The sequence below is a fragment of the Diabrotica virgifera genome, chromosome 7 (assembly GCF_917563875.1).
Source record: "Diabrotica virgifera virgifera chromosome 7, PGI_DIABVI_V3a".
Classification (NCBI taxonomy): domain Eukaryota; kingdom Metazoa; phylum Arthropoda; class Insecta; order Coleoptera; family Chrysomelidae; genus Diabrotica; species Diabrotica virgifera.
In genome coordinates, this window is record NC_065449.1 from 39,887,326 (window position 1) to 39,903,565 (window position 16,240).

Sequence of the window (16,240 nt, forward strand, 5' to 3'; positions counted from 1 at the left end):
TTACTTAATAATAATATTCTCCTCATCCGATATAAAAACAACGGGATTCTTGAAGAAAATTCACTTCTATTTTGGTGTTGATGGAAAATGCATACTGTAGATCTAAATATTTTCATAACCCTTAAGAAGGAATGGTATTTTTGAGGAAATATATTATTGATATTAATTACTTACTCAAGTTAATCGTTTTTGAGTGATACTTCTTACCTCAGAATGCATTCTAAGGTAAACATAATACACAACATATTTTTGTCCAACTGCACAAATGGTGACATAAAATAATATTTGTAACGAAAGAAATGTCGGTTACTATCTTTTGTTAAGTGATGATACATTTTGTATTAAAAAGATGTTACGTTATTTTAAATATTCCTGCCAGAGGCGGCTCCAAAATCGCGATAATGTTAGAGTTGGTGAACGACATAAAAAGCGAACTATAAGTTTTATGTTTGGCATAATATTTTTAAGTAGAAGTCTCTAATCGTATTTATACATTCCATTACTGTTTTTTCAATGAAATATGGATTTAGAACTCAATAAAAAAATGTTTTCTTTAGAAAGTTTTCTCATGTAACTCATAAATACCAACGTTTGTATATATTCACACAATACGATTGTATTCACCCATGTAATATATTCTCCCTATTGTTTTAGGGAGGAAACACTTCTTCCGTAAAATTGTGGTGGTACCATGTGATACGGTTTAAAGTTCCTGCCCAATATTTTATCTGTGCTTTTTATATAACTGCCAGAAGTGAATAACTTGTTCAGAATTATTAGATTCATCTGGTGCTAGGGATAACCTAGCTGGTCTGCACGATTGTTCACGTTTTCCATATGGAAAAGTTCTTTCCTATAATAGCTTGTTAGATATAGGTTACGGCTACACAATTTGGCTTTATTTTTGTCTGTTTTGATATCCGAATCCTATCTTACTTCGTTGAAACGAAGGAGCAGAAATTGGAAGTCTATATCCAGGTCTGATAAATCAGATAAAGATCATCTACAATTCTATTTATTTTAAAATCAACTGCAATCTTTTCCAGATCTTTGAACTTCAATGATCTCTTCTTCGAGTACTTCGACCAAACTATCTTGGTGCGATCTAATGGTGCACATGTTTCATGTAACTATCTGTTTAGGGTTTAAATATCAGGTGAAGGTTCATGTTTTCAATATCTCCGTTATATTTTAAATTCCTCTAAAGTTTTGCCCTTGCTGCACATCTTCAACTTCATCTTCTTGTTTACTCGTAATTAAACAACCTTATATTCTACAACATATTTGTTGCTGGTTTCTGAGCTGGTCTAAGCCGGTCTACTTTGGAGATTTAGGTATATATTAACCTTAAAATCATACATTTAAAGCCATTTTATGATATGATGTCGTTTATTGAAGATGTATTAAAAGTATCATCAAGAACTTTTGAGGAGATGGTCTGTCCTTGTTGTAATCCCGATTCTGTAATATAGAAAACTGTAAAATATATTAATTTATTGGAGAAAATTATATCGGTCTATATCTAAAGAGCAGTTTATCTCTAAGCATCTTTTTAATGACAGTGTCACCCGATTATTTCGAATTTTGAGTAATCATGTTTGTTGTTGTGTGATAACATTACGTTTCGTCAAAAAGAGTCATTTATTACATAGCACACTGACCAATATTGACTGTTGCTCCTTGTATCTGTAGAGTATTTTCGTTTATCACACGTATCTTATTCTTCATGTTATTTCCTTTACTTGTTTGTTTGTGTTATCTGGCTCCATGTTTGTACCATGATTCCTTGTACAATCCCAAATGAATTTTGAAGGTAGCATTATAGTATTTGTGGGAGGAATGAATCATATAACGGAAATCTTTGCATTGCGGGTTAGAAACTACTAAATCTCTATTTGTAATATTTAAGGAAAAGCCAAAATGTTATAAAGATACTACCAAAAACTGAAATTTACTGAGGATATTGCTAATTTCATGAAAATTTACAAAAAAATAATATATTGTTTATATTTTTTATAAAACTAAGTTTTTCTTCTTCAGCTTGTTTCCATCCACTTCTGGACAAAGACCTTGCCATGAGTTCTCCAGTCTTCTCCGTTTTGTGCTAATTGATGCCAGCTTCTCCCCACTTTTGGTTTGATGTTCTTTAGCCACCGTTTTTGTGGTCTTCCATCTATTGTTTCTCGTCCATCTTTCGTTGTCTTGACGTGCCACGTGCCCTTCCCAGCCCTATTTTATTTTCGTAATTTTTTCCAATTACATTTTACACATTCGTTCTGCTTTGCACGATCTCTTTTTGTATATATGTTATATCAGAAAAACTCCCAATATAGCTAGATCCGCTAACAATTTACAAAGTAGAGTATCTTGTTTTCATTGTTTTAAATGTTTAAATACGATTAAAAATAACATAAAATTGATAATTTCAGGAAACGGTATAAATGTTGTATCGTATTGAATCAAATTTTCAGCTCATCAGAAATGTTAGAATTTATAATTCATGAATTTAAGATCTCAACATTTTAACCAGCTATAAAAAATGAATTATGAATGACTGACTTTATGTAGATGAAACAAATCTGCAAATATCAAGCAGCCTCGGAAAAATCTTCAAATAAACAGCAACGAAGAAGACTATTTTTGTGTAGGAATATATTGTACAACTATTTTAATTACTAATTAGTATGACGATTAAGTTTTGAGTTGTTGCTTATAAAGATAATTTAGATTTTCAATAGAAAAATTATTTTGATAACCATTTTGGACTTTCGGAAGCAGTTACGCTTACATGGTCAAAAACGCACAAAATATTTGAACTTGAAAATAAAACCAAAGAGCTGCGTTCTAAGTACAAAGATCACAAAGAAATATTTGTGTCAATGTTACCATTAATGCTGTAGTATTTTTACGGTGGTCATACTCGCGAACTCAAGCGAGGGTGCTGCGAGAATTTTAAGGTAAACTTGTCTTGGAAACTTGTGTCATACCAGTTGCCGCAGGGCAACCAATTTCTTCTTTATCTTGAATTACTTTTGCAAGTCTCGGTAAAATATCTTCTTGTAGCAAGTCCAAAAGCTTCTTTGAATTTAAATTTTCCTCGTAAAAAAATGGTCCAATAATATTGTGCCTAAATACTAACCAGACATTTATTTTTGGGCGATATTGAGTATTGATTTCAATATTATACTCAGAATTTCTTGTTGACGAAATCCTATAATTTTGAACATTTGGTTCATTATTATTATTTAATGTAGATGTACAATACATTCATCGGTAAACAAAATGTTTTTCAAAAATCGTCTATCTCCGTTAGCTCGAAGGGCTATCGTTAGCCCTCTCTATTTTAGCCTTCTCTTAGTTAGGCATTGACGACATTTCAATTTATAAGAAACGGAGTTTATTTCTTTTTAAAATTTTTAAGGCTTTTGACTTATCGTAGGATTTTCAGCGACTGTTGTCAATACTAAATTTCTAACTCTAAAATTTCTTGGTGTCTCAGCAATATTGCTTATAGGTACAGGTACAACTACGAATGACAGTTCCAGTATTTTCAAACTTTTTTGAAATTATTTGAATGGCCATTCCTATTGAAATACCTTCTGCCAAATCAAGAACTGACAGTGCGCGCACCATTGCCTGAATAAAGCAACTTTAATATTGCTACTTTTTTCTCATAGTCGACTTGATTGTTTTTTAGACAATAAATAATAAAATAAAAATATTGACAATTTAAACATTGTTAATACAAATAAAGATAGTTTCTGTCTTAGTGGGATCGGTACTCACCGGAGGGACCGCAGACGTTCGGATACAATTAGCGTCTCTTTGCAAAGACAATGACGTCGACTTTGCAAAGTAACAAGACACTTACTCAACACACACACTGCACATGACACTAGGTACATAACTGCAAAAATTCACCGTACCTACCATGCCAATGGCCATTAGTTTTCGAGGCATTAGCTAAATAAAGAGAAACATTGTTAATATCTAACTTCATTGTGACCAAACGCAACCAGTTATACACATTCTGCACTACGTGTAGCCTGGTTTTTAGAACAATATTTGGCAAATCTATTACATACATTTTTACAGAATGTTGGAACGTGTTTAATTTGTAGAATAATTTTAACTCTTGTCTTTTCTACGTTTCTCATGACTTTTTCTACGTTTTTTATTATTTTTATACTCATTTCTAGCAAACTTTTACAGCGCTAACTTGGCCAATGATGAACGCAACTCGTTGGTTGATTTCTAACTTGTACCAAAAGTTTGGTTGCTACTGGTTGTAATAACCTCTCTAACAAGTGCTCAAACAAAAAGAATAACTTTTTGAACAGTGTTCAAAACAGAATTGAGGTTATTTAACCAGTTTCTTGTTCAAAATTAACTATTTTTTGTGGTATATACGGTTACAAATGTATTATGAAAATATAAATTGTACCATTTGAATAAATCATACCTCAGAATGCAGTCTGAGGAAAGCCGTTGTGGATAATTGTTAGAACTTACAGCTATATACATAATACACCATAAATATATGTAAAAGCTATCTTGGTCTATCTAAATACTCGCATATACAAGAAAAATTAAGTTTAAGAATTGTCTACAGACTTAAATAAAATAATGAAATTCAAATATAAATTTTAACTTAATTTTTTGAGCTATACTTTAGAACAGTCACTCGATTATACATGGTGTTTCATGATCACAATGAGGAAATTTAACTAAGATACAGGAGAGTTTTATTTCATATAACAATTCTATACGAGATATAATATTATAATCTTCAAAGTTGAGCTTAATTTACATGCCAATAGAGATTTTAGTAGTAATCAAATAGAATTTAATTTATTAATTATAAGTGATGTTCAAAGCATTGTTTTCTTATTTTTACGAAGTATCGAACCGTCCGAGGTGTTCAAGTACATTTTCTATTTCATCCCCTCCTTTGGGGATATTCGATTCTATTATATATCTATAAGTAGAGTAATAAATTGCATTTTATTAATTAAATTCAATATTGCTTGGTTATTGGTAATGAAGTTACAGGTAATGAAGTTGGAAATTATTTTGTGGTTTTGACAGTCTAAATTTTGGCGGAGGAGTGACCCGAATTTTTAAAATTCTATTTAATTGGTTTATAGGTACATATAATATCTATTAAAGCAAGGGAAAGTGAATAAAAAAAAGCAGAAAAAATTCAATATTTCATAAACAGTTCACTTTACATAAAAATTCAAACCAGCTTGGAAATAAAGCCCGTCAGGAAATTGGAAATTATTTCCGATTGTGACAGTCAAATTTTGGCGGAGGTGATACCCAAGTTTTTAAAATTCCATTTAATTGGATGATCTGTATAATATCTATTGAATGCTTAGCAGAAGTGTTTTCAGCATAAACCATCTTCAACATAGGCCTGTCTCAAAATTAGCCATTCTCTTCTGTTTAAATTTGCTTGAATCAGGTTTATTATCAGCTTTTTCAGATCACCTGTCTAGCCTGTAGGCGATCTTCCATGTTGAGTCTAGGGATGTGAAGGTGTCCACATCTTCCAGTTCTAAATAGTCAATTATTATTTTTTTAGGTATCTAGATGTCTTTTGAACATTTATATTTAGTCCCATTCTATGTGCAGATGCTCTTAACGACCGACATGCATTAGTCAGAGACTCTGTGGACATAGCTATGATGTCTGTGTCATCTGAATATCCGACAACTTGCCCAGATCTGTTAAAGGTAGTGCCATTTGTGTTAAATTGGGACTCTCGAGTTACCTTTTATAGAGCAAGATTAAATAAAATACACGATTACCCATCATCCAGTCTTAGTCCATTTTTGCAATGGAAAGGTCTTGAAAGATCGTTCTGCATTCTGTTTGCTGCTTCTGTGAGTGTAAGTTCAGGTAGTTGGAAAAGATAAAGCGGTATTTGGAAGTCCATCGTAGTCAGGAGAAGTTTAAATTTATTAACTGAGTCATACGCAGCTTTAAAATCCACGAATATGTGGTGGGTGCCGACGACGCCGAACCGTAGGGTTTTTTAAGAATTTGCCTCACTGTAAAGATTTGGTCCATTGTTGTTTTATTAGGTCGGAAGCCTCACTGATATCCTCCCACTATTTGTTTGGCGTATGGGAGCATTCTTTTATACAACACTTTGAATAGTACTTTATATGCTATATTGAGTAGCGTGATGCCTCTACAATTGTTACACACCATCGTGTCCTCCTTTTTGTGAAATGGAACTATATCTCCAAATCTGCAAGATGCTGTATCTTGTTGGAAGTTTGTATATATGTAAGTGTTGTAGGAAATAAAAAAAATAAACATTATACTCATTTGACTTACGATTCATAGATGGTACTAGTTGCATCTTTGGTAATTATTTTAATAATTACATATTTAATTCCAGTTCATTGCCTCTACACAGGTGCTCTGATGAGGATACGGTAAATCTGAAATGCGTATAAGCAAATAGTGGATGCTCTGTACTGTAATCAAATCTAAATCATCTTTACTTTTAGATTACACTGATGATACTTCTCAAATATTTATAAATTGTTTAGTATGAATAACATATTTCCAAAAAATACTTCCCATAAAATTTAAGCAGGCTAAATGAGGATGCACCATCCTTCAGAAATTGGGATACGTTTATGCTATGGTCACACGATGACATATTTCTTCCAATATTTGGGGTCATCAGGTAGTGCTAGATCAAAGACATACTCATAGAAAGAAAGACTCTAACTCAAATTTCTCAGTGCGTAGTGGAACGATATGTATCAGTTTTCTGCAGTCATGGTAGAGGGACCTTTACGAATTGTATTCACTTCATAGTTAGAAAGTTGGTTAAGAAGCCGTTTTTGGATTTCGATAAATTTCTATTCGATATACCGTCATCTTATGAGCTCTAGTATAGAGCGCAATATGTTGCAGTTTTGCAATATGAGTATACATTTTTAGACATAATGGATGTCTTTCGTGTTTTCCACTGTGTAGTATGTATCCCGCCATAAAGCAATTTACTAATGATTACACTTTTATTAAAATGATCTTCTTATACTTAATACCACGTTTTCATTATTTAAAAAAATGAATACAAAATTTTACATGACATAAAAAGTAATGATATTTATTGAGAAAACTAGTAGCGCCATCTTTTGAGAAAAGTGAGAACTAATTTTACCATATAAAATTTAAAATGGCTTAAAATTCCAACTTAAACTCAATACATCCATGTAAAAGCTGTTGAATATTGCATTGTCATCGAGTTATGAGCTATTCTAAAAATTTCAGATCTCTAACTAGTCGGGAAGAATGTTTAAAATCGATTACATGATTATTCCCGGAAAAACAACAGGCAAAGTATATCAAAACGTTTTAAAAATTATTCCAGAAATAGGGTTATTTCTAAATTTGTTTCCTTATTGTGATAAAATGACTATCATTGGTCAATTGATTCAAATAACAGCTTGCAGGACAAATACACATTATATCGAACAAAATTTCAATAGCGATTTTAACCAGGGATGAAACCAATCTAATTCATTGTTTTTTTTTGTGGTTAAACCTTCATGAGAGTGTGTAATTTAAACTCTTAAAACAAAACAATGGTATGAAAAAGTCCTGATACTAAGAGCACGAGGTTTCGAACTCAGATAGATCAAGATGGTATTCAGTCGATAAATGTGAGCAACATAAACCTAATAAATGTTGTGTTTAGTGGTGTTAAAACCGATTGTACTATACCGAGTCTTTATGTTACTTAACTGAGTTATAGTAATTAAGGTCAAAAACGCACAATAAACTGTAATTATTTTTTTTTCTTGTAGTAGTATACTTAAAATCAACATGAAAATTGTTCACGCATGCACATAATCTAATTATTGACATACCTATTTGTTTTGATTTGGTAAATTCTTACATATACGATACATATTCTTTTGTTCATTTTTTTTATTTAGTATTATATTTTAATATTTCTGTACAGATCGTAGAGTAATAAAAAATGTCGAGTATTCATAATTTTTAGATAATAAATATACCAATAATTCGCATAACACAGCGGCATAAAAAGATTACATAAAGCTGTGGTCTCCAATAAACGCCGTACGCCGCGTACAGCGTTTACGCCAACCGTCGCATACAGCGTTTGTTGGTCGCCGTACGCCGCGTACGGTGTTAAGCTGTGGTCCCTAATAAACACCTTACGTCGCAGACAGCATTACGCTATCGCATACAGCGTTTTTTGGTCGTCACAAATTTTACGTAGTATACCATGCGTCAAACATTTCAAGCCACGCACAACAGTTGCACGCTGCGTTCAGCGTACAATAGAGACTACATCCATTATTTAGTGTATTAAGCACACAGACGCGACGTATATCGTAACACTGTACGCGGCGTACAGCGTTTATTTGAGACTACCGTCTAAAACTTGTTACTCTTCCATCTATTTGACGAAACCATAAAATTACTTTAAAAACAACGATTTCACTGTCGTTTCTGTACAATTAAGTATGTTACTAACAGACTAATAACAAATACTTTATATCGGGAAAGTTTTTTTACGCTTACAGTCAGTCATACACGCACAATGTGTCACAAGAAGTTGTTTAAAAATGATACACAATGTTAGAGCAGTGTCAAAACTTAAGGAAAACAAACTCGCTAAAAAAGAAAATTCCCTAATTAAGTTTAAAAAATCGCGACTGAATTCCCTTCCGCGTTAGTTGCCATCTTGAAAGAGAACTGTTTTTCCTCAATACCTCCGCCAAAAAATTTTGACAAAAATTGTACGGACTGAAACTATTGCAAATGCGATTTCCTACAATATCTACTTTATACATTTTTCGTACGGTCGATATTTTCCGAGTTAGGGGGAAATGGTGGCAAAGCATAATTATTGAATTATTTCGTTTATTAAGTTTGCGACATAAATATACATAAATAAAAATAAAGAGAATTATATTTTATAAAATTCTGATTTCTACTGTTTTCTGTTTTGTGCTACAATCAGCATTTAACCCTAGGCGCTGATATCATCAGCAGCAGGCCATAAACAGGAACGAACCTGTCTCGTAAACAAAGGCTAAGTTTGTCGATGTTTTGTAAAATGGACGAATGTTTTGTGTCTGAAGCAGTTATAACCGAAAATAACCTTACAGTGAAAAATGTGGTGTTCAAATTTCTTTATCATTAAACATTATCCATGTTTGCTCGGAAATGTTGACAGTATGAATAAGACGCTAGGAAGCACCGACGCATCTCGATTATTATCATCATAAACAACATAAATCGTGGTTGTAATAATTTAAGTCTTTACCATTTTATCTAAAAGTTGAAAATGGCCGAAATGTTGAACAAAAACAATTTTTATAAAACCAATATCCACAAGATCTTACGTTCGCATCTTTACCGCATAAGTACGACCTTAAATATTGATTTTAGCAAAAAAAAATAAAAGAGATCAAAACTAAATTTCATATAATTCTATTTACTTATTTATGTTTAAGTACATTTATGTCGTAAAGTAATTAATAAACGAGATAATTCAATGGTTGTGCTTTGTATTGTTCGTCCGCTATAACTTTTCCCATGCGTCACGATTCATTTTCAAACAAATTAAGTCAAAACATAAAGTGAAACGAACGTCGATGTGTATATATATTTTCTATACTGTATATTATATACTACACATCGGCGGCGTACGTTTCACTTTATGTTTTGACTTAATTTGTTTGAAAATGAATCGTGACGCATGGGAAAAGTTATAGCGGACGTACAATAACTATTTTCTCCCTTAACTATGACAATATCAATCGCACGAAAACATTTGCATAGAGAAACTGTAGGAAAATTGCATTTGCAACAATTTTAGTCATTACCATTTTTGTCGAAAAGTTGAAAATGTAGAAGATATTGAGCAAAAACTGTTTTACTTTAAAATAATGATAGCTGCTAACGCAACAGCGGAATTCAGTCACGATTTTAAATTTACACTAGTATTGACCCCCGCCCTAAAGGTTAGAACAATAAAATGTGTAGAACAATTGGGCTATGTTTATATAAAATTCTAAACAACTTCTTATCCTAAAATTTGTTCATATTAACTTGATACTGTCATGACAGTGGTAAACAGGGATTTTTTAACATCATCCACATTGACGCACGACTTCAAGTTCTTCAGATAAGTAGGAAAAAGTATATCGGTAAATATTATAAGCTGAAATTTGGAAAATGATTAGACTGTTATTGTTCGTCCGGTATACCTTTTCCCATGCGTCACGATTCATTTTCAAACAAATTAAGTCAAAACATAAAGTGAAACGTGCGGCGGTGTGTGTAGTATGTAGTATACAGTATACAAAATGTATATACACATCGACGTTCGTTTTACTTTATGTTTTTACTTAATTTATTTGAAAATGAATCGTGACGCATGGGAAAAATTATAGCGGACGAACTTATACAAACGCAGTCTTTATAACTAGCCAAATCGGCTTATAAAGTGCTCATTTTGATAATAAGAAACACTTAGTGTGCCTTTCTAAATATCAAAGCCATATCATACTGTATCAGGGTTACCAAAACGAGCAATTCTGTCAATTTTAAAAGTTGCAATAAAATTTAATCCAGCTAATATGTGCCTTTTGACTGGTAACAAAGTATTCACTACATAACAACCTTGACATGTAATCTTTGTAGACATTAATAATCTCAAGGTTTGTTTTAAGTTCAAATTTTACATTGGCAATGTGAAAATTTGAATAAAATTCAAATCGGTAAACAACACCATTTTGACCTCATTTTGACCTCGTTTGGTATTAGTAGGTAATTGGGTACTTATATTGGATAATTGTATTCAAACAGAATTAACCACCAAGAACTGAAAATAATTAGAAACGTTTACTGGAATCAGACTGCAAACCTCAGACCCTTGAAACAAACCCTTGAAGGTGAACATAACAAATATGTGAAAATCATGCGTGGAGTGAGGCACGGCTGTATTTTGTTCCCTCTAATTTTCAATCTTTACTCTGAAAGAATGTTTATCGTGGGAAAATTTCTAAAGACGTTTTGTTGGTCTTCGTGTTTGAGTTTGTAGACAACTAATCCTGCCTAATGAGACCAAACGAGGTTGAAATTGTGTCATAGTATAGTGTTGCTTACTGATTACTTAAAAACTAAGACTGAAAAATCGTGCTCCTACGACATATACTGTCTTAAATACACCTAAGCCACAGAAAGTTTTTATGGGAAATATAAATAAAAATTTCTTAATTTGCTTCTTCTACAACTACAAATTAAGGGATGAAATAATAATGATCATTGTCTAAGTTTAAATCAATCTTACCTAGATTTAAATAAAAATTTCAACGTTGTGTTATTGACATTACTCGTCAAACGTGTCATTACACGTGTTAAATAGAAACAATAGGACTTTTCATTTATAGTCATTTGTTTCGAGCTTCTGTCGTATGTCGTATAATCCGTGTATACTAATATTATACACAGATTATACAACATATGACAGAAGCTTGAAACAAATAATAATCGATGAAAAGCCCTATACACGACTATTTCATCGCATTCATACAGGGTTATAAGTTATTTTACAAGACCCAAAATCAACTAATGTTTTATCATTCCTTAACATGTAGTTCTGAAAGAAGAAAAGAAATCTTTCCGAAAGCACTCGAGTGTGCATTTGGTTTGGATAGTTCGGTAAAATTACTCAAAACGTATGTCTTTTCCAAATTTCAGTATAAATTTCACCGAAAATGTGTATAATCGTTAATGTGTTGTGGAAATATATTTTGTAATAAAACCAAAAATAAAAAATTCATCAAATATTAAACCAACTTAGAAATATTTCGAATATACAGATTTTCTTGTTCGATGTTTGTTCGTGTAAGATATATGTAGTAAGTTAGGCTTGATAGCTTTATATACGTTCTATAATTTTCGATTGACAGTTAATACGATCAGTGAATTTTATGAAATTTTGGTTAAATTCAACAAACAGTTGAATAGTCTACAATAGTCTACTTTCCAATTTAAACTACCGCTTCAGTCGTTTAACTTAAGGGTCAATTCCATTCTTATCTGCTCGTCAAAAAGACGACGAAGAAGGAGGACCGATAATAATAACGAGGGCGGCTCTTTAAATGCAGCATGGCGGCAAAATTCTAGAAAGATTAATGATGAAAGATATTTTCTGATCAAACAACAAACAATAGAAAAAACTTACCGCAAAAATGAGAGTTCTCGGCCATAAAACTGTATTTACAAGGCAAATAACTCAACGTCCGCAACCATCGTAACACAAAATTTAAGTACCTCAATAACTCAAAATACCTCAAAACTTGGCATCTGGATATTTTATACCCTAAGACAAGACAGCTTATAGCATGTCCCCAAAAAAATGTGACGTACAGCTATGTGAAAACTGGAGAGGAATAACGCTGTTATGTTCCATAAGTCAAATATTAGCATTTATTGTTTATCAAAGAATCAACATTATAATAGACACAACTCTCAGAAAAGAACAAGCGGGTTTCAGAAGGGGAAGATCCTGTATAGACCAAATTTCGACGGCAAGAATCATCATAGACGAAACTATAGAGAAGAACGCAGGCTTGATAATGGCCTTTATAGACTTTGCTATAGCCTTCGACAGCATAAAACATACAGCCCTGTGGAAAATCTTAAAGCGAAATAAATTACCTCCTAAGATCATTGGAATAATCAAAATGATGTATCAGCAAACAACATGTCAGGTACTGCATAAAGAGCAAATGACAGATAAAATAACAATAGAAGTAGGTTTAAAACAAGGTTGCATACAGTCACCTTTGCTCTTTAATGTATGTCTTAACCATATACTGGAAAAAACCATTGAAAGAAAAAACGGGATCACTTGGAATTACCTTCAGAACAAGAAACTAGCAGATATGGAATACGCAGATGATATCTATTTCATAGCGAACACAATAGATGATATGAAGAGCATTGTTAAGGAAGCAAGAGGTAAAATCGGCAGAAGTGGGTCTTAAAATTAACACGAACAAGACAGTAGAGATGAGAATAGGAGTATCTAACTATGACAAACTATACATTAACCAACAAGAAATAAAACAGGTTCAAGAATTTTGCTACCTAGGCAGTATAATCAGTGCAAAAGGTGGAGCTCAAGCAGATATTAAACAGAGAATAAGAAAAGCACAACATGCCTTTGGAACCCTCGAAAATATATGGAGATCAACACAGATTAGCCAAAATAAGGCTATTTAATAGGAACGTGAAAACTAACTAACGTGCTACTTTATGGGAGTGAAACATGGGCAATAACTGACGGACATGTAAATAAAATCCAAGTTTTTGTAAATAGATGTCTACGTAAAATTCTAAAGGTATATTGGCCCAATACTATAACAAATGTAGCACTATGGAGGAAAACCAAACAAGAACCCATCAGAACAACAATAAAGAGGAAAGATGGAACTGGCTGGGACACACCCTGAGGAAAGAAAATGCAGACATAACAAAACAAGCACTCAAATGGAGTGCAGTAGAACGAAGAAGCAGAGGACGCCCGCCCAAAACATGGAGGAGTACCATTGAAGAAGACTACAAAAGCGTGAAGAAAACCTGGGGAGAAATAGCAACCATGGCCAGAAATAGAGAGGAATGGAGAAGCTTCGTGGATGCCCTATGCTCCTTCACGGAGTAACAGGATTGAATATATATATTATAACATGTTAATATAAACATTTTTAATAGGTACTTCGAGATAAAAATTGCACCTGTGTTTATCCAGTGCTGTTTTTGTGACGGTACGCGCCGGTACGCCGTACCGGCACCTTTTGGGACAAAAAATAAAAAAAACAACCAAATTATAGACGAATTCCTGAATTTTTTCCTTGCTCCCAAATAGCTTTAAAACGCCCTTATTGAGGCTAAATATAAAAAGATTTCCCGGGGACAGACCCCCCTTATGAACGCTCCCCAGACCCCCGGAACATACCGTACCGGAACCTCTATCGTTACAAAAACAGCACTGTATAATACTAAATCCGTTATACGGCAAAATATTTATACTGCACTAGAACACTCAATAGCAACTAATAACTAGAAAAAGTAAATATTAAGAACGTATTATGTATTAATGTCTTCTATTTCGGTGCATAGAACAGAACTTTTGTACTGCAATACCGCAAGACACTGTCTTTTAGAAACCTAGCTTTTGTACTATATTACACAATACAAAGTCTTCCAAACTGTACCAACACAAAATCATTAGTAGCGTATTTCGAGAAATATTTCTTCTTATAGCACAAAAGCAGTCTCACCTAAAGCTTAGTACTGCATTAAAATTGACAGGAACTATCTTGTTCTAAGATCTACAAGAAAACAGGTAAGAGGGCATAACAACCAAAAGGTAATTTGTGCCATAAACCAACTTAACTTAAACATTTCCATATTACAAACATATGACATGTAGATAGGTCGCAACTACACCATATAAAATGACCTCAATGCAGGAACAATCTGTTCAAATCATAAAAAGGTCCAACTATCCAAATCCACCCCAATCTCCAAATTAAAAATTCACCGCTAGAGGGTGAGATTCCCAAAATAACCTTCAGGCAACCTAAAAGGTCTACAGGAAAACTTAGGACATATATATTCGCCCCAGACCTAACTACGTTTTTCCTACAGGAGAAAAAAATCAAAACTCATTATCGCAACAAAAAGAATCTAAAAAGCTATAATTATGTACTTAAAAATGCCGTGGTTGAAACGCAGAACTAAAACTCGAAAATCAAATCGTTTGGATAATTTGTAACGGGTAGTTCTTTTTGGCCAACAGTAAAACACAGGTTCAAAATAAATAAATATATTAAGGATATTTATATACAGAGTAAAATTAAAATAATAAAATAAAAATAATATTCTGTCTTCACTCCGCCTCCGAAGAAAGCCCCCTTGGCCGACGCCTGTAAAAGAAAACTAAATTGTATTTAATATTATCAAGAAGGTATACAAGGTATACAGTAAGACAATACTATTAAAAAACAGGAAGCAATCACGATATACGGAATCAACATCTAAATAATTACATATAGACTCGTAGCCCCTGATTATACCTCAATCCGGTATAATCACACGTATTACACACGGTATAGACACACACAGCTACCTATACAACAACTCCGGATCGGACATGGAAGCAACCGCTCACGGCGGTTACAATTACCGGCGAACCATCTCTTCAATACAGAGTTTCTTCGCCTCGGTAGCAAGGGCGGATCCAGGACCGATTTTCGGGAGGGGCCATGAACTTTTTTTGGGAGGGGTACCAAAGGTACGGGGGGTAATTTTTAAAAATTAGGATTACAACGGAGAGTCTTAAGGCACTTTTCACACACTGGTACCGTGTGTGAGAAGTGCCTTAAAACTCACCATTCCGGCCATAGTACCGATTCCTACACATTTATTCGGATCCAAGTGCAGTTCTTTCAACAAGTTTAATACTATTTTCCCAATACTTCTCCTGTTAGGCCTTGTTCTTTCCCTCTTTTTTGATTTTCACTAATTATTTTTAGGTTCTTATAAGCGTCAAAGAACTTGACAAAGTCTTCACGAATGTTGTTATTGTGTATGTATCTCAAATTTAGAGAAAGCTGTTCCACGTGGGATACGTCGCTCGTTTGGTCAAATATGACAGAGTAACAATTTGTACTTTGAACCTGATTCATTATTTGTTTAATTATTTCTTCACCACAACATGTTATTAATTGATTTTGACTGGTGCTACTAATGTATGTTGCTCAGAAAGACGCTGTGGACTGTGGATAGGTGTTATTTAAGACTCTTATCTCCTGATGCGATTTTAAACCTTTGTAACCTATGACACTGTGTAAAATTATTAACATTTTGATTTATAAAACATCCTATGTCCGTCTTGAAGCTTCCGTTACTGCTTTTGTTCAATTATAGTACAGAAAACATATGTATCCCCTGTTTTGTGCTTAATATATACAGTGAGGACGTGTGAGTTGGAATAAATTCCTTATCTTGGGATGGGGCAAATCCGGAGAGAAATCCTGAGACAGGTCGATTTTATTTTTAAATTATGACTTTTGGCATATATGTCATACTAGTGACGTCATCCATCTGGGCTTTGATCTAATCGATGATTTTTTAAATAACAGTAGGGGTCGTGTGATAG